Source organism: Acartia tonsa, chromosome 3 (genome assembly GCF_053477335.1).
Source record: "Acartia tonsa isolate MP-2025a chromosome 3, ASM5347733v1, whole genome shotgun sequence".
NCBI classification, from domain to species: domain Eukaryota; kingdom Metazoa; phylum Arthropoda; class Copepoda; order Calanoida; family Acartiidae; genus Acartia; species Acartia tonsa.
The window spans coordinates 3,714,120-3,738,717 of NC_137262.1; positions in this window are offsets into that span (position 1 = coordinate 3,714,120).

The following is a 24,598-nucleotide window of genomic DNA, read 5'->3' on the forward strand; positions in this document are numbered from 1 at the left end:
TTCCTTAAGCTACCCCAAGCTCCTTGGATAGTAATAATTGACTATCAGCCGTTTACTGGATCTTACTGGACACATAAACTGAAACATTTTTTTCAAAACGTATATGTGTTGATGTAAATAGTATCCTAATATAAGATAATCTTTTTCTTCAATGCAGTTTTTTTGGTTGATAGGATGATGGGTAAGTGTCATTGACTGGATAGATATGCAGTGGTGCATAGTCATCAGGAATATAAGGGATAAGACAATGGTTGATTGAAGGGTTGATGGAATGATGGGTAAGTGTCATTGACTGATGGATATGCAGTGGTGCATAGTCATCAGGAATATAAGGGATAAGACAATGGTTGATAGAAGGGTTGATAGGATGATGGGTAAGTGTCATTGACTGGATAGATATGCAGTGGTGCATAGTTATCAGGAATATAAGGGATAAGACAATGGTTGATTGAAGGGTTGATGGAATGATGGGTAAGTGTCATTGACTGATGGATATGCAGTGGTGCATAGTCATCAGGAATATAAGGGATAAGACAATGGTTGATAGAAGGGTTGATAGGATGATGGGTAAGTGTCATTGACTGGATAGATATGCAGTGGTGCATAGTTATCAGGAATATAAGGGATAAGACAATGGTTGATTGAAGGGTTGATAGAATGATGGGTAAGTGTCATTGACTAGATAGATATGCAGTGATGCAGAGTCATCAGGAATATAAGGGATAAGACAATGGTTGATTGAAGGGTTGATAGGATGATAGGTAAGTGTCATTGACTAGATAGATATGCAGTGGTGCATAGTCATCAGGAATATAAGGGATAAGACAATGGTTGATAGAAGGGTTGATAGGATGATGGGTAAGTGTCATTGACTGGATAGATATGCAGTGGTGCATAGTTATCAGGAATATAAGGGATAAGACAATGGTTGATTGAAGGGTTGATAGAATGATGGGTAAGTGTCATTGACTAGATAGATATGCAGTGATGCAGAGTCATCAGGAATATAAGGGATAAGACAATGGTTGATTGAAGGGTTGATAGGATGATAGGTAAGTGTCATTGACTAGATAGATATGCAGTGGTGCATAGTCATCAGGAATATAAGGGATAAGACAATGGTTGATAGAAGGGTTGATAGGATGATGGGTAAGTGTCATTGACTAGATAGATATGCAGTGGTGCATAGTCATCAGGAATATAAGGGATAAGACAATGGTTGATAGAAGGGTTGATAGGATGATGGGTAAGTGTCATTGAATGGATAGATATGCAGTGGTGCATAGTCATCAAGAATATAAGGGATAAGACAATGGTTGATTGAAGGGTTGATAGAATGATGGGTAAGTGTCATTGACTAGATAGATATGCAGTGGTGCATAGTCATCAGGAATATAAGGGATAAGACAATGGTTGATTGAAGGGTTGAGAGGATGATAGGTAAGTGTCATTGACTGGATAGATATGCAGTGGTGCATAGTCATCATGGATATAAGGGATAAGACTAGGAATAAAAAAATTACCCTTTTCTATAAGATATTTGTTGAAAGATTGGTCACTGTTAGTTTTAACCAACCAGAATTCGTTAAAAGTACCTAAAGTTTTAAGCCATAACAAAACGTGTTTTTAAAACTTTTGGATCAACTGCAGTTCACGGTAAAATATTGCTGGTAACATATATTGCAAAAAATCTATGATATTTAAAGGCCGCTAGCTGTCAAACGGCTAAACGTACAGATCATGCCGTTCATAATCTGGAATAGCCTAAATCAATAATGCATAATTATCTCGCAGTGCAGAGAAATGCTCGCAAAAGGCCTATTTTACGCGTTTTTTCTTCAGTGAAGCTTTCCCTGTGCATCATTGGATCTTGTCTATTCCAGATTATCTGTAGGCCTTCTTATGCCGCTTAAAATGGTTTGCGAGTATGATCTGTATGTTCAGCCGTTTGGCAGCTACCAGCCTTTAAAATTCATAGATTTTTGGCAATATTCGTTACCAGCAATATTTTACCGTGAACTGCAGTAGATCCAAACTTTGGGTACTAATATAGTATAGTCCAATGTGCCCTACCTCCCTTAATTCCTGGATGCATAGTGATATAGAAATAATGTACCGCAGATACGGAAATTAGACAATTATAGGATTAATAGGGGGCCAACAAGTATTTATTCCCAGGACACAAAAAAGATACACTTTTCAAAAATAGCAATTTAGTCTCCTTAATATATTGTTGTGACTTGCAAAAAAGTTGGAGGCAATACAGTTTTTTTTTATTAAGAAATATTATCCTAAACTGGAATTATAAATTGATGTACATCCCCAATGATGATACACAAAATTACACCTTCTGTAAATTACAATTAGTGGTTAAAACGTTTGGACAGTCAACTTAATAACCCAATCAACTAAAATTCAATAAAAGTCCTCAAAGTTAAAGAATGAGAAAATATTACAATAAAACTTTGGGGCCTATAGTAATAATCAGCCCAATGTTGTAGCTCTATCAATTACATGAGGTTATGTAGTTTTCAATTACGGATCGTATCGTAGTTTTAAAAAGTGTTCATCTCACTTTGGGCGTTCAAAAATTACATTTTTAATTTTTTGTTCCAAATAACCGGGTATTTAGGTCGAAAACGGGCTTTAATGCCGGGGGAAAGCACAAAAAAACGCCAAAAAAGGTTATTAATGCAGAACGGTTTCTTTACTCGCGCCGAACCGGGTTTTCCTGCAACTTTCCTGTGCACGCCACTAGAGCAAAACAAAAAAATTGGAATTCCGTTTTTACCATTATAAAGCTTCCCTGAGATTTTCAGCTCGATCGGTCCATAAAAGTGGCGCTCGGCACTAATGGGTTAATTTTATAACTGTACGTAGTTGTTGTCTAGCATCGCATTATATTCAGCTTTCTACGAATATAAAAATGTACAATCATAAGATTAAAACCAGTTTTTTTAGACGGTACCTTCGGCATTTGTACATTCTATATCCGCGGAAAGCCGTTTATAATACGATGCGAGAAATAACTATTATAATACAATCATTTAATAATAAGAAAACGTTTTTAAGTTAAGTAATATTTCTATAATTTTATTATGTATTATCCTTAAACATAAGTAACATGATGTCAATCTGTATCATAGAATCTCGCTAACCCCTGAACCAATATGGACCTTATTTAAGTCCAGGAAAGGCTAACGTAGTAATGAATACTATTGTAAATGTTTGTTTATTGCGCTTTTTATAGATAAAGATATAATTGTCCTTGTTTTTTAGAATAGTTGTCAGCGCACCAAAACTGAATTAGTAATTTCTCATTAAAGTGCAAATTGAGCAAAAAAAGCCCCCCTCTAAAATATATATTTAAATTAAGGGATGTGTTTAATCCTTACGGGAGCTTTTTCCTGTGTGGAAAACAAACACGTTTTTATTTATTTAAATAATAAGGGGGTGATTGGGGCGTTTTTAGTACTCATCAAGGCACTTTTTAGGGAAATAACACTGAATTTAAAAGCATATAAGCACTTTTTATATAGTACGTACAATTACATTTATTAGACTTTGTAATTCTTACTGGTTTTTTAGCAGCACAGATATTCGATGATTGGGAATTTTATGCTTCGATTTTGTACACTTTATATTATGTACATTTTTGTTTTTCTTAAAGTATTTATTTAAGATTCAAATATACTAAAATTAAAAAAAATACTTATTCAACTTTATAAAGCAAATGTTCTCTATTTGAAGATGATGAAAGTCCCTCAACAGATTATGACGTCATACGATAGAATAGCCAATGAGAGGCCAGTATACACTGTAATTGACCAATTGGTAAAATTTATGCTGGCCTCTCATTGGTTATTTTATCGTATGACGTCATAATCTGTCATACCTCTTACATTACCGGACTGTAGGGTATCTCTCCACCAAGTATTCATTAATTAGAAATTATTGGTTCGTCTGTATGGTTGTTTGATTACATAACTACTTGCTGCATTACTTGTTGACTATATTTTTTATACATCACATTCGCCCTATATCTTATAACTAGCGGCTTCGCCCCTAGCCTCTAGGGGCTTTGCCACAAGAGGTATAATTACATCTTCAATTACTTACCCAGCAGAACGGGTCGCAAATTTTCGCACCTACCCAGCAGGAAAATTTTTTCGCGATTAAATAACGAATTTGCAAAATTCGTAAAAAAAAAAAAAAAAAAAAAATGGGGGGGATTTTTTGTTTTTGGGGGGTTGGGGTTGTCCCACCCCAAAGAAAATAGCTTAAAACCACCACAGGACCAGTAGTTATATTCCCTGAAGAGTAAAATCCGATCAGTTCAGTGGTTACCGAGATCTTAAGCTTCAGACGGACGGACGGACAGACAGACATCAAGCTACTTTGTATTATAGATGATACGTTTTTTCCTTGAAAAAAAAAAATAATATTTATTGCAGCATGAAAAAATTATTATTATCTTATGTAATGATAATGTGCTTTTTAACCACAAAAATGATTTTAAAGCTTGTACTAGAGACGAATTAAGATTAATTTAATGTTTTAAGATACACTTTAAAATTCTTTTCATAGTGGCAACATAAATTATAAATTTTCAACAATGTCAAATATTTATTTACTTCCTCAATTTATAGAACATTTTAGCATGCTTAAATATATGTTTATACTTTTAATTTTATATTTGTAATTAACTTTATTTTATCAAATTCATTAAGTTTTTTTTTCATTAGGAAAGGGCTAATAGACATTTAAAGGGATAAGACAATGACATATGTAAATGGATAAATTGATGTACAATGTACATCCCAAATAATAATACACAATAACACCACTACTGTGGATTACAATTAGTGGTTGAAACCTTTGGACACTTAACTTGGTAACTCCATTAATCAAAATTCAAGAAAAGTCCAACGAATAAACGAAAACGTTATTATAAAACTTTTGGGACTTGAGTAATAAGAAGCCCAATGTTTAGCTATCTTTAGATTGCAAATTTTTAAGTTTTGAAAGGAAACAAAAAGTTGCAAAGCATTAAAATTTGAGATAATTTGTAGAGATCAACAAATATTTAGAGCATTTTTTACGCTAGTTGCTCGTGCAAAACAAATAAATTTTTACATATTTTTTGTCTAAAATGCGGGTATTTATTATTGTACTGTATGACAGTATACTGTTTTATTTTCAAATTTTTTACTACCCTTGGGCAAATTATTCTTTTGAAAATTTTAGTGCAAAGTTGTTAATGCTAATAAAAATTGGTTGTTTTGTATAAGCATAAAAAGCTACATTTTTTGCTTAAGTCGGTGATATGGGGCAAAACGCTTGGATAGAAAAATAGATAGCATACAATTGCAAAGTATTTTCTTTGCTCTAATAGCATTTAGGTTTTTTTAGCAGAGTTTAGGATAGAACTTTTTTGTTACTGTTTAATAATACACATTTTATTAATATGTATGCCTAAGATTACATGCCAAAATTTGGCAAAATACGATTTACTCCTTATTTACTTATTTTCGTCTGCTTCTTGTAGTTTTTTTTAGCAAAAAGCTTTGACTTTAAATTTGATATGAAAATGTAAAAGAATATTTACATCTTTTTAGAATTGTGTTAAAATTTAATTTGAATAATTGATATAATTTAATTAAATATGTATGTCTTTTGTACAGTCTGGAATTTGAAAGACTTAATAGATAACAAAAAGTAAGAGGCAAATAGTTTATCCAGTAGAATGCCCAAAATTTTATCAGAGGGGGGGGGGGGGTAAAACTTTGGGGGGTGAAGAAAAGGGAAAAACAGGCCTTCCAAATTAAAATCTTAAGGAAGGCGTGGATACCCATCTTCAAATGTTTATGTTAAGAATATCGAAAAAGAGGAATTTCGACGGTCCGATGCCTGCAAATTTTGCTGGATCATCCAGGTACAGGACAACATTTTTCATACCTTTAAAATAGTTAAAACACTAAAGTATCCTGTGATTGTAACAATCTTATCATCCATTGTCTTGTTCACTAAGATCCCTGGTACAAATATGAGATTAAAAGGCTCAAATACAGGAAAAATATTCTTGGAGTGCCCCATCCCCTTTCCCTGGATTTTTGTTTTTATCTGCATGCAAATATATTCCGACATAAGGCAGAAAGATTCTAGCTCTGCTTGGCTAGACAATACTAACAAGGATATAAATATTCAGAGCGTAGCAATATTGCATATACTGTGAATTTTTAGAACTGAAAATGCTTACTATATTCATTATCAGTTTTGTGAAAGAGAGAAGCTAAATATAGCCAAAACCCAGCCCAAGACTATGAGTTAGAAATGATTTATCATAAAACCATCACTAGAGCATTGCTAGGATTCACTTAAATGGAGAATTTAATGGAAATCATAAAGGACAGACGAAAAAAACCTTACTATTTCTACAAAAGAATAAATTTACCCACTATTTTTACCAGCCTATTGTAGCAGATTTTTTTATTTCTATGTACATGTATCTAGCTAAAATGATTGAATGTTTATAGAGTGGCTTTGCTACTTAAGATCTGTAAACTAATGCAGAGCGGGGACATGGCCTGAAATATAATCTTGTCAAAACTTAATTTCTAAAAATTTTACTGATAGTTTCAACTTATTTTCCCGCTGAAAATTCTTTTAACATATTTTTATAATTGCGTGAAAAAATTGCAGTTTTTTTTGGGAAATACAAATCTATTTTGATATGTATAACTCTAATTAAAAACAAGGATGACAACATCCATAAAAGCGAAGCTCTGAAACGGTAGGACAAACGGACATTAACACTTGTATAATGTCAGAACTGAATAATCAGAGTGTAAATGTATAAGAGTCAAAGAAAAATTGTAAGTAAATTTGTTGAAAAACTGCTTGATACAGGATAATATTTATGGACATACTTACATTTTTAGTACTTGATTATAGAGTTGTTTCGCTTATAATATTGTACTTTGTTGTCCCAGGAATCAGTATACCAAAAATCAGACCAATCGGATAATTAGATCACATAAAAATTTGTTGTTAAAAAAGTTGAAAATCAACATGTTTAAAATGGACGTACGGACATTCTAGTAACGATTATAGAGTTGCTACGCTTTCTAAATCGTACCAAACTACTAAAGGAATCACCCTGCCGTTTGAAACCGATAGGACAATTCTAACATGCCAAATTAACGAAAAAAGCTATCCGTTACGACCTGACGGACTGACCGACCCTAATTATAGAAAAGCTTCGCTTTTAACAAATTATAATTATCCTTTTAGAAAACTTAGAGAAACAGACGTGCATGGACAAATTGACGTACTAATTTATCAGGGAGAGAAATTAGCCTGTAAATTATACTGGTACCCAAAGTTTTCTAACATGCTCTAAGTTTTGTTGGCTTAAAACTTAATGTACTCTTATTGAATTTGATTAGTTAGTTCAAACTATAGCAGTGTTAAACATACGGTAAAGATTATTTTGTTTATCATCATTTGGGTTGTACAGAAATTTATCTTTCATTGTCTTATCCCTTAATATCTCTGTAATTTAGAGTAAATAAATTGTACAAAACTTTTTGAAATGACCCAAATAAAAATCCCAAACTAAATGTTATTCATGAAACAGATTCCTTGTTGATTATCAATATTTTGAGGCAAGGTTAAATAGTTTGATATTTTAATTTTGACACATCTCAGTCAACTTTTGACGGATTTTATCTTAGTCATCCCACACTAAAAGGGAATGATATTCTAAAAAAATTTGGCATTTTCACACAAAGTACTATTGTAAACACTGAACCCCTCCCCCAATTATTATAATATTGATTGAAAATAGTTTTTATTTTTAATTTGTTTGTTTATCACTTTACATAAGGTTAAGTTAGGTTATATTGAGTACAGGATACCATGCGGGGTTATTCATTGGAAAAATACAACCCTCCTTTGTTTTCAATTTATTTAAATGGGGGGTTTTAATTTTTTAAGCAGGTACTTCGTGTGAATGCACCTTTCATGATTTAAATCTAATGTTTTTTTTCAGGGATCGGAAGCCTCACGTAAGCCGCGCATAAGCCTCAGTTTTAAACCTGCTTGTGAGCAGAAAAAAAAATTTCAGAAAGAAGGATTGTCTGCTAAAGAGCCGTTTTATACATCCAGCTGAATTTTATAGTGATAAAATCACGATTTCACTGAGGCTTACACGCGGCTTACGTGAGGCTTCCGATCCCTGTTTTTTTTCTCTGTTCTTTTATTTTAATCATAAAGTGTAAATTAATCATTAATATAAGGTCAAAAAGTACAATTGAAGCAAATTAAACAGTTAAGATCGGACATACAGATAGACTCTTTTAACAAGAGTAGTCAAGCCTTTAAAAAGTTAAGTACAACATGAATGAAAAGTATTTTTTTCTCTGTTTTAATTGGTCAATACGTAATTTCAATAGAACTTTTCAAAAAATTAAGGTTAGATTTCAAATTGAATTCGTACTTCTTTTACTTTTACATTTATTACTAGCGGCTTCGCCCCTAGCCTCTAGGGGCTATGCCTCAAGAGGTAATTAAAAAAAATAATTAATATATTACCACCTATTTTAATTAACTGCCTAAAAAAAGAAAAATAGGGGGGCATTTTTTTTTGTTTTTGGGGGGGTCGTGGGTGTCCCATCCCCCAAGAAAGTAGACTAAAACCACCACAGGACCAGTAGGTATATTTCCTGAAGAGTAGAATCCAATTAGTTTAGTGGTTACCGAGATCTTAAGGGACGGAAAAACGGACAGACGGAAAGACATCATTCTACTTTGTATTATAAATTTGTACTATTAGTGAGTTAGCACCTAGCCTCTAGGAGCTTAACCCTACAAGGGGTTAAAAAACATGCTACAACTTTGTATTAAAGTACAAGTGTAATTATCAATTATATACTTTAAATTCTTTTCTCGGCTTAGACATCCAGTTGATTTTTAAAGGTACAATAAGTCGATTTTCCTACTGCTTTTTGATGGCTGGCAATGGCTATAATTAATGTTAGGTACTATAGAAATAGATGGCTATTTTCTTGTATTTAGACATTCTTATTTTTGTTGCTGTGCTGAATCAAACATATTTATCCTTGTTTGATTGATTGATTGACAATTGCTATATATATAAAGTGTTTAATGTTTGTATATATGATTTTTATTCATTTATTTTTATATTAAACATAAAGTGTTGTATTTTCATATAGGTTTCTAATTACAGGATATAACTAGAGTGATAAAACATTTAAAAACGTAAATCCTCATGTAAAAGTAACATGATGTCTGTCTATCCTTGTGTCTATGTGCTTATACCGAAGCTGGTCCGATATGGTTCTCATATACAATGTATATCCTCAATATCTCATAGGTCCTGGGAAGGTTTTTAACTATTTTAGAGAAATGTAATTTTCGGAGAAATGAAAATAAAATTTGAAGGATTTTTACAAATATTTTGGAAGATTTAAAAAAGTATATATTTGGCAATTCATTTAAATTACAGTACAGTAAAGACAAAATAGTTTTTGTAGAAGCTTTGATCTAAATTAAACGGTCAAGTAATTTAAGATGCTTGAATCAGTTATATTGTAATTACAATAAGTGTTTGTTTTCCTTAAATTAAATTAATTAAAGTTATTTTCGGTTTTTTTCCATCACAGCTTGAAATAGACAGCTGTGAAGAAAATCTATGTCTTGCATGGATGAGTTAATGTTAATTATATATATAACTTTGTACTATAGACAGTTTTTCGCGGATAGGAAAAGAAAAATCATAATTATTCGTGTATTTTTCAGACCAATTCAGCCACTTATTAAAACAGAATATCAAGTATATTTTTTCTGTTTATTCAAAACTGCTTGGTAAACAATATTATAACAAGGATGACAAAATCCATAAAAGCGAAGCTCTGAAACGGTAGAACTAACGGACATTAACACTTGTATAGTGTCGAAATGAATAATCAGAATATAAATGACTAAGAGCCAAAGCAAAATCGTAAGTAAATTTGTTGAAAATCTTCTTGGTACAGGATAATTTTTAGAACTTGATTTTAGAGTTTAGAATTTTTAAAAATCTTCGAATCTTAAAGGATGAGATAAAGAGTAAAAGAAAAGTATGCGATAAATTGATGACCATCCTAGATAACTATAAACAAAATTACCCTTTTGTAAATGAAAATCATTGCTGAAAAAATGTGTACTATCCATTCAAGATTTAAGCAAGTCCCCAAATGAGAGATTATCTTCAAAACTTTGGGGACTAGTTTAAATTACAATAACAGAGTAGCTGCAATTAATGTGTACACAAAAAAATAATCAGTACATAATAACAAGGATGACAACATCCATAAAAGCGAAGCTCTGAAATGGAAGGACAAACGTAGATTGTCAGATGTCAGAACTGAATTAGCAGAATATTAATGCATCAGTACAAACAATATTTGAAGAAAATTTGTTGCAAAACTGTATAAATAGATTATACTTTTTAAGGACATACTTACATTTTTAGGACTTGTTTATAGAGATGCTTTGCTTATAACATTGTACCTTGTTGTAATGGGAATCAGTTTTAAAAAAATCAGAAGAATCGGATGATTTTAACATACAAAAATTTGTTGTCAAAAAAGTTAAAAATCGTCATGTTTAAAATGGACGTACGGACATTCTGGTATTGTTTATAGAGTTGCTACGCTTTCTAAATTGTACCTAACTACTATAGGAATCATCATGAAAAGTTTGGAATTGATAGGACAATTCTAACCTGTTTAAAATAACGAAAAGAGCTAACTCTCTGTGACGGACGGACCGACCCTAATTAAAGAAAAGCTTCGCTTTTAATAATTACATTCATCTAATGTTCCAAAAATGTGCCGATTTGGCATTGTAACTTTTAATTAGTATTCTTGTTTATTTATCATATTTTGATGAGGGTTTTATATACTTTTATATTTATTATGTTATTTTTCAAACAAATAGAGTCATATGGTAGATATTGGTATCTTGTAGTAATGTCCTAATAACTGGTTGATAAGATGTAAGATCCTTATTTCGAGCCAGGGAGGGAGGGGACATTCGACTGAAAATAATACTGTTCCCCTTGTAAATTACACTTGTACCCAAAGTTATATGAATAATACTAATTAATTGTCTTATCCCTTACAATCCCTGCAATTACATTACACAATACACATATAAGATAATTAGAATTACAATAAGGAATTAGCTGGAAAATTTTTCTATTGTTTTGATGTTTTGTACTTTTCCTTACTTAATATACTTTTTTTTACCTGAAACGTCTGGTTCGAAAGATGGAGGTTTAATTCAAGGTCTGATTTTGTACAGTAAATATTTTATTAAAATCGTATTTTTTTGGTGAGTTTTATAAATATTTAAAAGGAATGGTTTATTTACTAAACAAAGATATTCTTAAATCCAACAAAGATAATCTTAAATCTACATTAAGATGATAGTCGTGCAATAAAAGAGTTTGTTTTTGGTAGGTCTAAATTCAATGGTAATGAACGATAAGCTAATTAATATTCAGTAAGTTATTTTCGTAATAGGAAAGCGTTTTGAAAGAGTATTTACACATTTATAAAAGCGTATCCCAATGCAATGAAAGTGTGTGTTTATATTTGTCTGTCTGAACAAATTAATGTCAAAATTGTTCGTAATAATCACTGACAGACAAACGGTCAAGCATTATTATAGAGTTGCTACATAAAAAAAGTACAGCTAAACAATTTTGCTAAATACTGAAGCAATAATACTGTCATAATGAATAGTTTATTTCAACTTTAAGCAATATCCCTCAAAGTGAAGTATCTACCCCACCCACCCATCACTCATAGTTTTAAAAAAACATACAAAAATAAGGAGGGGGGGTTGGGGGGTGAAAGGGCTTCTAATTCTAAGTGGTTTAGGTGAGTTTGTTATAAGATAGACCCGCAGGGTTTAGGCATAATACTTGTTATCATTGCTTTTCTGTCAAATTTGCTTTTCCTTATCAACACCATTATTATCAGTTAAAAAAATAAGCAAGGGGGGTAATATGGTTCAAAATATGATTAAAGGGAAAGTGCCCAAGTTTATTATTATATTTATTGTTGTCGCATTGTTCTTACATAATTAACCCTTGTAACTAGCTAATTACTTTTGGATAGAGATTTGTATTTTTAATAAAAAATATTTAGTCAATTAATACGCCTCTAGAAGCCTCAAGGGCCCTAAAGGTGGCTGGGGGCTAGGGGTGACTTAACCTCCAAATTTTCAATTTAATTTTTTTGGGTTAGGTCATTTTTTATTAGGATGGTTAAAACTAGTAAAAAAAATTTCTTGGACCTATAAGAAGCTTCACTGTAAATGAAAACAAATCCTTCACTACAGACAAAAAATAGCTTAGTACATTTATAATAAATGTAAATTTTATAGTAATTAGTCTCTGCAGCCGTCTCAGTAATGATAGCTGCTGCTGCTGCTAGAAAGTCAACCTTTCAGAGCTGGGTGACCAATAATAATAATATTCCGCATCCGGAAAACTGGGCAACTGCCGATCCCTTGAAAATAATGTTAATGAATAATGTCATTCTTAAAAATTGCATCATTAGTTGTCATTTTCTAAAGAAAACAATATTTCTTACGCATTTTTTTCTTGGGAAATAGCTTTTTTTCTCCAACGTTGATATTTAGTGATGTGAAAATTTTGGTGTAAATTCTTTACTGCCAAATAATTAAATAATAGTTAACTATCGCATCGTATCATAAACAGCTTTCCGCGGATATGTACAATTATAAAATTAAAACCAGTTTTTTTCATAGAAAACTGGACATAATACGATGCTATACATAACTTTTTAGTATAGCTGAGAACCGGTTTTGAAGCGATATTGAAACTAAAGTTACTAAATATTTAAAGTACAGCATTTATTTATTGATGACAACCATAGCATGCTATAAATAAAACTAGGTTGAAATTTTACGTAAAACAGAAGATTTTTAAGTAGTACAACATTTTAAAATGATGGCTAAAATAAAAAATGTAATCTGTGTTTTTTTTGTTAAAATACATATATGTTTGAAATGTTTATATTTATGTGAAGGCAGGTATTTAAAAAACACACACAAACATTTACAATCATAAACACATACATCTTTTTTTAAAGATTTTATGTTCTCTAGATTAGATTTTTTTCTATTCCTTCAAAGATTTTTGTATAATATTTTTAGCGGATTTTCCATCCGTCTGTCGGTCACTCTGTAATACTATAGGGAAAATCTGGTTTTCTTGGTTGCTATTTAATATAGAAAACTTAAATTTTCAGTGAATATTCCTATGATTTCAGAACATGTAATCTACACATTATTTTATGCTGTCAGTCTTCCATACTTTAAAAGACTTAAAATCTTTTTGTTTTATAAAGTTTCTGTAATTTTCTTCCATTTTTTCATTTCTCTCTAATCTTTTTCATGACAATTAAACATCTGACCTATAACTTAATTTGTCTGTTTGTCCATATTTTTAGGTACTTCGCTACTTATGCCTGTTGTCATCCTTGTTGATATTTTGTTTTTAATTTTTATCTATTAAATGCTTTACCAATGTCAAACTGCATTTTATTCAAATTTTATGGTTTAGAGATTTGCAAAATGAACTTTATTCTATAATGAACCTAGTAAAAGTGTCTGACTCTGATTATGACGTAAAAAAAAATTAGCTAATGAGAGGCCAGTATACACTGTAATTGACCAATATGGTAAATTTTATAGTGGCCTCTCATTGGCTAATTTATTGTTTACGTCATAATCAGAGTTAGACACTTTTACTAGGTTCCCTATAATATAAGATAGTGAAGTTTTTTTTGTCTGAAGCTTAAGATCTCAGCAACCACTGAACCGATTTAGATAAGCTTAAAATAACTCCTGTGAGGATTTTAGTCTATTCTATTATCAGTTTTAAGTCTGGAGGTTTTAGGCTATTTTTCTATCCCCTTACTGGCCCATTGAAACTAGATTACTTAGATACTAATTAATGCTATAAAAAAAAACAGTACTTAAAAGATGAAAATATAAAAAAAGTGAATAAATCAAGCTTATTAATAATGATTAGTAAGGTCAAGTACACTGAAAATGTACTTAAGTTTGAAATAATAACCACTAAAGTAAAATTCTACTGTAAGTTGAATTAATATTTTTAAAAAATCTATTTGTTTTATTTATTACAGTCAATAATTCTTTTAAATACATTATAAAACTCGAGAATTTCACAAAAGTACAAAACCAAATAATGCACAAAATTAAAACCTCAATTAACCTATGATCGAAAGGCATACTAAAGTCAAGCTTAGCAACAAAAAAAAGGTGGATTTTCTTTGACCACGTGATTTAGGTAGATAAATATACAGATTCATTTAAATTTCATTTTATGCTCGGATTGAAAATCATTTAGTAATTTCATGATTTAACATGAATAAAAATCACTTTCACTTAGAAACATAAAAAGTCAAAAAGAACGTTTAGAATTTTTTTTTAGGTAAAAAATCCTCTTAGTACATGAAAAATAAATCGGTTTCTTATATTTGATTTATTTGTGTAATGTAAATATTTGTTTTTTGGATTTATTATTTCAGAATTCTTACTTAGAAGTATCAAATATTAATAAAAATATATATCTGTAGAAATATTGGTAGTAATCTACTTTTTATTAAAAGCGAAGCTTTTCTATAATTAGGGTCGGTCCGTCCGTCCGTAACGGATAGCTTTTTTCGTTAATTTAGGCATGTTAGAATTGTCCTATCGATTTCAAATTTTGCATGGTGATTCCTTTAATAGTTAGGTACGATTTAGAAAGCATAGCAACTCTATTATCATCACCAAAATGTCCGTACGTTCATTTTAAATATGTTGATTTTTTTACTTTTTTAACAACAAATTTTTGGTTGATCTGATTTTTGGTATATTCCTGGGACAACAAAGTATAATGTTATAAGCAAAGCAACTCTATAATCAAGTCTTAAAAATGCAAGTATGTCTATAAACATTATCCTGTTCAACAGCAGTTTTTCAACAAATTTACTTACAATTTTGCTTTGACTTTTATACATTTATATTCTGATTATTCAGTTCTGACACTATACAAGTGTTAATGTCCGTTTGTCCTACAGTTTCAGTGCTTTGTTTTATGGATGTTGTCATCCTTGTTCTCTCATATCCTGAGGATTATTAAAAATGTGTTCATCAAAATCTTCAGCAAAAAAAAACTAATATTCAGTTTTTGTCAGTCCAAAAAGCTGAAGATACACTATTATTTCAGATTAAGAAGGGATATGACAACGGAATATATTTATCTTTCTCCAAATTATAAGAATCATAAATTCTTCCCCAGAATGTAATTCTTTGTGAAACTTGGAATAAAATTTCTTGTGCTCTCATATTATCCTCTTCACAACTTTCTCCAAAATAACTACATACTACCAAAGGCATAATATGCTTTACATATATGTATATACATTTTTTTATTGTCACCCTTGCTCTAAAATTGTAACACGACCCTTATAGAGTTGCTATTCTTGTAAGTAGCGGGACAAAGTATCTCAAAAAATCATAAGACGTCAAAAAAATGAGGGAGATGAGAGGAAAATTGTGAAAGAAAACCCCTAGAAATGATATGGATAATCCCTCATTTTTATGACGTCACATGGCTGATTTTTAAGACACTTTGTCCCGCTAGTGCTTGTAAAATAAAGAATATCATAGCTATATACAGAAAAAGAAGTTTATATTTTTTAACTTATTAAACCAAAAGGTACGATCGCACATTTAATTATTTATATACATATTTATTTTTGCTGTTTTATGGTCTCGCCGAAAGGACTTGGTCATGACTTGATTGATGCCGACACAGATCTAATGGATTTTATGCCACTATTTCTCAGATATTTAGATGAGATTTCTTCTGAGCAAAGCATCTCTTAAATTATATCTTTTACAAGAATGTTTTGCTTTGGAGGTCTAACAGCTTTTCTTGTATATAGGCTATTCGAATTCTATTACCTTATATTAAAGTTTAAAAATAGAAATATTTATAGTCCCTTTCGTGGCAACGCCCCTTAAGGGGCAATTCTTCGTATTTTCAGAGCAGTTTTTCTCCTATTTCTAGCCTCTGCGGGGGCTCTAACCCTGCGGGGCAATCACCTAACCCGATATAACCTAACATAACCTAAAATAACCTACTAAAAGCCATTTTAAAAATACGACGAATCGCCCCTTAAGGGGCGTTGCCACGAAAGGGACTATTATAGATGAGGGGAGGGTTAAAATCATTCTCTTGACTTGATGCGGTTTATCTTTGACATTGGTTAATACATACAGACACTTATACAAATTACCAACAGACAAACAGATAAACATCATAAATATTTTGATGAGAGCCTGAATCCGTTGTATTCCCATGTGTAGGAGGATCTATTATAAACTTTGATGACGTTATGACACAGTTCCTGTAGAATAGCAAAACTTTCCTTATATATACAGGGTGTCCCTCGTAAACTGTTTTCTTTTAAACGCTTATTACTCCCTTAATATTTGAGCTACAATACAGCAGATATACAATACATAGCCTATAATTACATAAACCTAGACAAAAATTTTAAAAGTAAAGTAAAGTTATTATTTTGATCATAAATGTTCTGTCATTGGTTGGTACAAGATAGAAATGTCCAAATTTTTCCATCAATAACTCGGCGGATTAGCACTACTGTCCTAAAACTAAAACAAAATGTAAATATGTATTCAATTACTAAGAGAACTATGCCACATATAAATGCTGTGTTAATTCCCTTTAAATAAAGAAAAGTAAAACATGCAACAATGTAGAAACTTCAAAGTTGGTAATGCCATGTTCTATTATTCTATTCAGGACATCCTTCATAACCTTGGGGAACATAGATATGACATCTTTAAAAAAAACTGGAGTTTGAAACTTTTTTATGCAAGCTATTCAGGCAATTTTCAGACAACGCCTCTTAAGGGGCATTCGTCGTATTTTCATAGTAGTTTTTTTTTATTTTATTATATTTAATTTTAGGTTAGGTTATGTTAAGTCGGGTTAGGTGATTGCCTTGCAGGGTTAGAGCCTCCCACAGGGGCTAGAAATAGGGGAAAAGTTACTGTGAAAATACGACGAAACGCCCCTTAAGAGGGGTTGCCACGAAAAGGACTATATCAGACTTTATTTATTTATTAAATAGAAACGGTTGTCAAGGAAGTAAATCAGATATCTACACAAAAACCTATCTTCTAGTTCTTTTAAAGGTTGCTTAATTGTAGATAAAGAGGCAGGTAGCTTTTTTGCAGTATTTAGTATGCTTTTAAAATCATTTCAGATGATCCATCTGATTTATTATCATTTACTCTAAATATTACTTTATTATTCTGTTTGTTTTCAAGGCATCAATTAATGTTTTTGTGCTTCGCTACTTATGGGTCTTGTTATCATTGTTATCACAATATTTTGAAATAGATAAATAATAAATAGCTGAACAGATAGAAAAATATAGCATAGATATCCTTATACTAAAGTAACAGGATGTTTGTTTGTCTGTGTGTTTGTACCGAAGGATCTCGCTAAACGCTGAACCGATCGGGAAGGTCCCGGGAAGGTTTATAACTATATTTGGGGAGGGTACCACCACCCTCCCGAGAGAAATCCCCCTTAGATAAATTACCCCCCCCCCAAAAAAAAATGAAGGGGCCACCTCCCCCCCCAAAAAAAAAAAATTTTTTTTACTTTTTCTTGTAAAATCTAAAACAATAAATTGGTTATAAAATTCGACTCTCCTCTCCTCAAGTGCTCCTAGAGGTCTCTAGGGGTGTAGCCGCAAGTTTTATATAAATTGGTATAAATGTAGTGTAATAAAAGAACTTGTATAGATAAAATTACTTCTGTAATAGAAACTCAATATATTGAACATCAGAGTATTGTAAATTTACGATGATAAGCTAATTTGGGGATCGATGTTGTACAATATATATTTTGTAAATAGTGGTATTTTCTCGAATGTATAATCATATTAAAAGGTTTAATTACTAAAATTTACTAAACATATTTTAATTCACTATCTTGAAGTAGTATTTCAGTGGTTTATTGCACTATACATTTATAACATTTTCGGTATACTGGGTGTCTGTCACTAAATTTACTTATATTGGGATAAGCTGTTATTTTTTAGAAGTACACCAACTTTAGAAGGATTAAATGCATAATTAAAGATGCATAATCCAGACAACTCCTGGCCCAACTCCTGGTGGAATTTTTTTCGTCTGCTAGCAAATTGCTTTCTGCTCTTTTGTAGCGACTTGGCTGTGTTTATATTTCCGACGATATTGGCTGATATTCAAAGACTCAATTAAAACTCAGAGACCCATACCGTGTGTAAAACTACATATAGCTCGTGCCCGGTCTATTCTATTACTTTAATCTAGAAGGAAATAAATGGCAGTTATAAGTTACATATTATACCTTTGCTAATTTGTGTTATTTATTTTTATAAAATTTACCTTTTTTATATTAAATTTACTTGATTTAAAAAGAATATATGTTTTTCCACAATTTTAAAATTGACAAAATATGCTTGAGAAAAAATATCAAACTGTGTTTTAAAGTCACCGCGCTGCATGTCGTAAGAAAACAAAAATACACAAAAATTTACCTAAAATATTTACATTTTTTAGGTTCTAAATATAGATATGTCTCAGTAATTACTTCTCCATAATTAGGTGAAGTAAAAAATGTACATTTACAAAAAAAATTTATTATTTGAAGTATTTTTTCCATGGTATTTGTACATGTACAATGAATAAGTCTTTGTTTTAAAGGGATAAGACAATGGACGATAAATTGATATCCATTCCCGATGATGATAAACAAAACTACCACTTTAGCAGACAGAAATTATTGGTTGAAAAGTTTGGACACTTTTATATTTGAACCAATCAATCAAAATTTTAAGAACTAAATTCTTGAGCCAACATATAAGATACCGAGGTTATAAAACTTTGGTTACCAGTGTAATATACAGGCTAATGTACCAGCCCTCCCTGGCATACAATACACCAGCCTAAATATGATATAGAAAACCGATCTAAAAATATTCTTTTATGTTTTAGAAAATTTGGAAAATGCGAAGAATGCGTCTTTCATGTTTTATGCCCAAGGATATTTTGGTATGAAATATTGATGCCTTCCCACAAAGTGCTACTGATACCCCTCATCCCATCCCCCGCTATTTTGAAATAAATTGAAATATGGCCAGGGCCTATATCTGCAGTGCTTTAAATCAAAATAACCTAACCTAACTTGACATCCTTATACTAAAGTAACCGGATGTCTCTTTGTCTATGTGTTTGTGTGTTTGTACCGAAGGATCTCACTAACCGCTGAACCGATCGGGTTCTCCTTAACAGTGTAGCTTCTCATAGGTCCCGGGAAGGTTTATAATTATTTTGGGGGAGGGTACCACCACCCTCCCAAGAGAAATCGCCCCTAGAAAAAAATACCTCTCCCAAAAAAGAGACTTGAACAAAACATAAACCATTATTTCTCTAATTAGATATTTTAAATAAAAAGAAAACATTCAAAGTGCCACTAGAGGCCTCTAGGGGCGTAGCCGCATGTAAAGTAATAAACAAACAAAAAAAACTACCCCTCCCTTTTAATTTTAATTTATTGGGGGTTGGAGGGAGGGGTTTTCAGTGCTCAGAAGAATACTTTGTGTGATAGCGCCTAGATATTTGAGGCAGTGTATAATATTGGAATTAGATAAATTCTATTCTCAAAATATGCATAGATTAGATTTACAAATATTTTACAATTTTATTTTTGCGTTTTAAGATTTCAAAATATGAAAGAATTTCTTTTTTTGGCAGTCTTGGATTTTTTTATTGTTATTAGTGGCGTGCAGGAAAATGGTGTAGGCAGAATAGTGGGGAAGGGTGTTAAAATTCCTTTACAGATAAATTTTAGGAGGAAATCTTTTTATTTTTCTTTACCCTCACCCAGTTCACATACCACTGGCTTTTCTCAATGCACGCCATTAGTGAAAATATTAGGTATACCTATAAATTCATAATTGTAAATAGAGTAAGTATTTTCTCGTATTCATTCAAATCCGGTGGATAAGAGCCGGTTCTTATCCATACGAAAAAAACTATGTCTAGCATCGTATTATATCCAGCTTTCTACGAATATAAAAATGTACAATTATAAAATTAAAGCCTTCGGCACCTCGAGGCTAAAAAAACTGGTTTTAATCTTTAATTGTACATTCTATATCCGCGGAAAGCTGTTTATAATACGATGCGTGAAATAACTATTCTTTCTCCTAGAACTAAATTAAAAGAAAAATATTCTAGTTCAAGATTTAATCTGAGTGCTTTGTCTCAGGGGGTAAGGGATAAGATAATGGCAGTTAAATTGATGTACATTCCCAATGATGAAACACAAAATTACCATTTCTGTAGATTACATTTAGTGGTTGAAATATTTGAACACTCAACTTAATAAACCAACCAATTAAAATTTAAAAGTCCCTAACGTTGTTAAGCCAACAAATAAAAAAACTTTATTGTAAAACTTTGGGGACTAGTGTAATAAACAGCTCAATGTCCCCTCCCTGTCTAATGTAAGAAAAGGATTAAAGTTACTTACAATCTGTTATTTAGGATAGCACTGAAAATGTAGTACAATATTTTTCACGGATTTGGGTAAAATATTCATTTTAGTAGTTGCGGATCTACTCTTTCTGTTACACAATATACCTATGATGATATTCTATTATCTATTCTTTTCTCTCTTTTTTATGACCAATAAACATCTTCTCTATAACTTTTTTTTTCCATTTGTCAATGTATTATTTTTTTGTACTTCGCTATATAGAAATAGATGTTTTCTTTGATAACTTATATTATAACAGGCATTACATGAATCAACTCAACTTAATTTTATATTTTTGTTCAACTTATTTTCAGCTTAAAGACATAAAGATTCAAATTATAAACTTTTGTATAGCCTAATTAAACTAATTTTGTAAGCATTAAGTTTGAGTAAAGAGTATATAGAAGCGATCGAAAGGGGGGTACGGTGTATCTAACTCCCTGGCAAAATTAGGTGGGGGGGGGGGCAAATTAAGCGGGATATTTACACCCAGCATGTCCTCAACTCACTGATACACCTTCATAAAATAACCAAGTTCAAAATTTCACACCTCTTAAAAAATTTATGGGGGGGGGGTATATTCACTCCCCATTACAATAAAATAACACCACTCTTGTATTGTAAAGCTCAACTCACCCCCCCTACCCAAAAAATAAACTACTCCAAGCAAAACCCTGTGCACACTACTTTTATGTACTATATCTGAAAAAATCTATGAAGCATGTACTGTATAAATCTTATTTATGTTGCTTGAAATCAAAACTGAAATCTAAATATTTGTATATTTACATAAATATGACGTATTTTTAGTACTAAGTTTCTACTTGCTATTTAGTGATCTTAAGGGATAAGACAATACATCTTCAATTATCATAAACAAAATTAACCCTTTCTGTAGATAAAAATCATCGGTATTTGTTAATACCAGTGTAATTTACAGATCAAAGTCCCCTCCCCTCCTTCCCTGGTTGCTATTAGATTATTTTTAGTTTATCTTAATGAGTCACGCCATACAGATTTGTTTACATGTCATTTATCAACAGCAAATATTTTTTAAGGATTTAAAGTAAAATCAATAATCATAATTTTTAAAGTTAATAACAAAAATAGAGTCCTGAAAAAAACCTTTTTCAAAATAGGTTTTAACCATCTACTAGCCAATAAATTCCCCCTATCCTTATACTAAAGTAACAGGATGTTTGTCTGTCTGTGTGTCTGTCTGTCTGTGTGTCTGTCTGTGTACCGAAGGATCTCGCTAACCGCTGAACCGATTGGGTTCTCCTTAACAGGGTAGATTCTCATATGTCCCGGGAAGGTTTATAACTATTTTGGGGGAGGGTTCCACCACCCTCCTATAGAGAAATTATTTTTTTTTTTAAATTTACCAATTTTAGAAAGAGAGTTCAAAGAAAAATAAACGTCAAACGTAATTTTTTTTTAACTTTTTCTTTTAAAATCTAAAATAAGAAATTGAATTATCAAACTCGACTCTCTCCTCCTCAAGTGCCCCTAGAGGCCTCTAGGGGCGTAGCCGCTAGTTATAATAAAAGCAGTATGAACAATATTAATCTTAAGATGACTCAGTTAATTTGGTGGATTATTTCAATACCAGAAAGATCTGATTTAGATAAGAAAATAGAACTAATATAGAATTTAGTAAAAAATTAAATTAAATGTTGTTTTATATGAACACCCCCCAAAAAAGTTATTTTAACTGTCAAATGTCATTTCAATAATTCAAATGTTTATATATTCAATTCAGATCAGCACTCTTTAAATGACTAATTATAAGATACATTTTTAAATAAATAGGAAGTTTATATTTGTATTTCTTGTTTAGTTGGTTTAATCTAGCAGTGTCCAAACTGTTCAGCCAATTATTTTAATCTACAGAAGTTTTAATTAATCAATTCCATTAGCTTTCCAATATATCCCTGCAAATTAAGAGTTAAGGATTAGAAAAATCTTGCTAGTATAGTCCTTTCCACGACATCCCTCCATAAGGAGCAATTCTTCGTATTTTTCACAGTAGCTTTTCTCTTATTTCTAGCCCCTGCGGGGGGTTCTAACCCTGCGGGGCCAATTACCTAACCCTGTGGGGCAATCACCTAACACAATATAACCTAACCTAACCTAAAATAACCTATAAAAAGCCAATTTAAAAATACGAAGAATCGCTCCTTATGGAGGGATGTCGTGAAAGGACTATACCCATCTTTTTTTCCCTAAAAAAATATGCACTTTTAATAGACAAGTCTAGTTGATATAATTAATCTCTATTTTAAATATAATGATTTCAAAACGCTGTTTTCGAGATACGAATTAGTAGGATTAAATGAGTTTTAAATTTAAAAGATAAGTTTAGCAACAAAAAAATTGATTTAAATTTCTAAAAATTAGGTATGAAAAAATCATGTATGTAAAAATCTTAGTCATCATAATTTTATGTAACTAAGTGAAAAATTAAAAATAAATAAGATAATTTTCATAAAATTTTGCAGTAGCTGCGCAAATTTTTAAATAAAAAATGCATTTTATTCATGTATAAACCATTTAATTTCTTTAAACTTTTGGCCATTGCTGTTGAATCAGGGGTATCAAGGGGGATAGGACAATGTACCAAAAAATTATTTTCACCCCCAACTTTGGAAAACATCTAAATGGAAGACTGGCTTGTATAACCCTATTGATATTTTAAATAAATCCCAAAAAATTTGGGCCAATTAATAAAGGAACGTGTTTATTATTAAACTTTAGGAACCAGTATGATTTACAGTCAAATGTCCCTACCCTGCCTGAAATAAATTAAAATTGTAATCAGATGACTCATTTCTTTATAGCTTAATTTTGTGCATTTCTTTACTTTGGATATTTTAAGGAATATGATTTGTTCTTTTGCTTTCTTTAAGCACTTTTAGTAGTAATTCTTTATACTTATGGGTTTAGCAGGTAGGGAGGGGACATTGGGCTGTTTATTAAACTAGCCCCCAAAGTTTTTATTGGTTGGTAGAACAACTTTGGGGACTTTTGTTGAATTTTGATTAGTTGGGTCATAGAGTTGAATGTTCAAACGTTTTAACCACTAATTTTTATCCAAGGAATTGGTAATTTTGTGTATCATCATTGGGGATGTTCATCAATTTATTCGCCCTTGTCTTATCCATTGAGATCAATGGGTTCTAGTCTTTAAAAAATATTAAAATAGGACAGGCAGACTAATAAAAATATTGAGAGGTTTTTTCTTCTCACCATTAATATTTGCTTTTTCATTGCTGTGCTCCTTGACCATAACGTCCTTGAAGGGTTCCACGACAAACGTAGGAGTGGAAAAACATCGGAGTGGACAAACGCAGGATTTTTGGGACAAACGTCGGAGTGGACAAACGCAGGAGTTCCAATTTTTTTTTTCAATTTTGAATTTTTCTTTTCTTTTTTATTTTTTTTTTCAATTTTGAATTTTTTTTTTCAATTTTGAAATTTTTTATACACCCCCCCCCCTCTCAACGGTCTCCTTATTTTTCTTAGTTAGGTTAGGTTAGGTTATAGGCCAGGGGGCCGAGCGCTGCGGCCATAACTATTATTTTGTAGGCAGGGGTATAAAAAAATTTCAAAATTGTCAATAAAATAGCGGACACTCCTGCGTTTTACTAAAGCAATGTCCACTCCGACGTTTGTCCACTCCGACGTTTTTCCCCCTCCTATGTTTGTCCACTCCGACGTTTAGGACTCCTGGGTTTGGGACTCCTGCGTTTGTCCACTCCGACGTTTGGGACTCCTACATTTGGGGTAGGACCCCTTGAAGTTTTCATTTGATTCTCTTTTACCATGGTCTAAAGTAATGGACAGTAAGTAATGGAATTG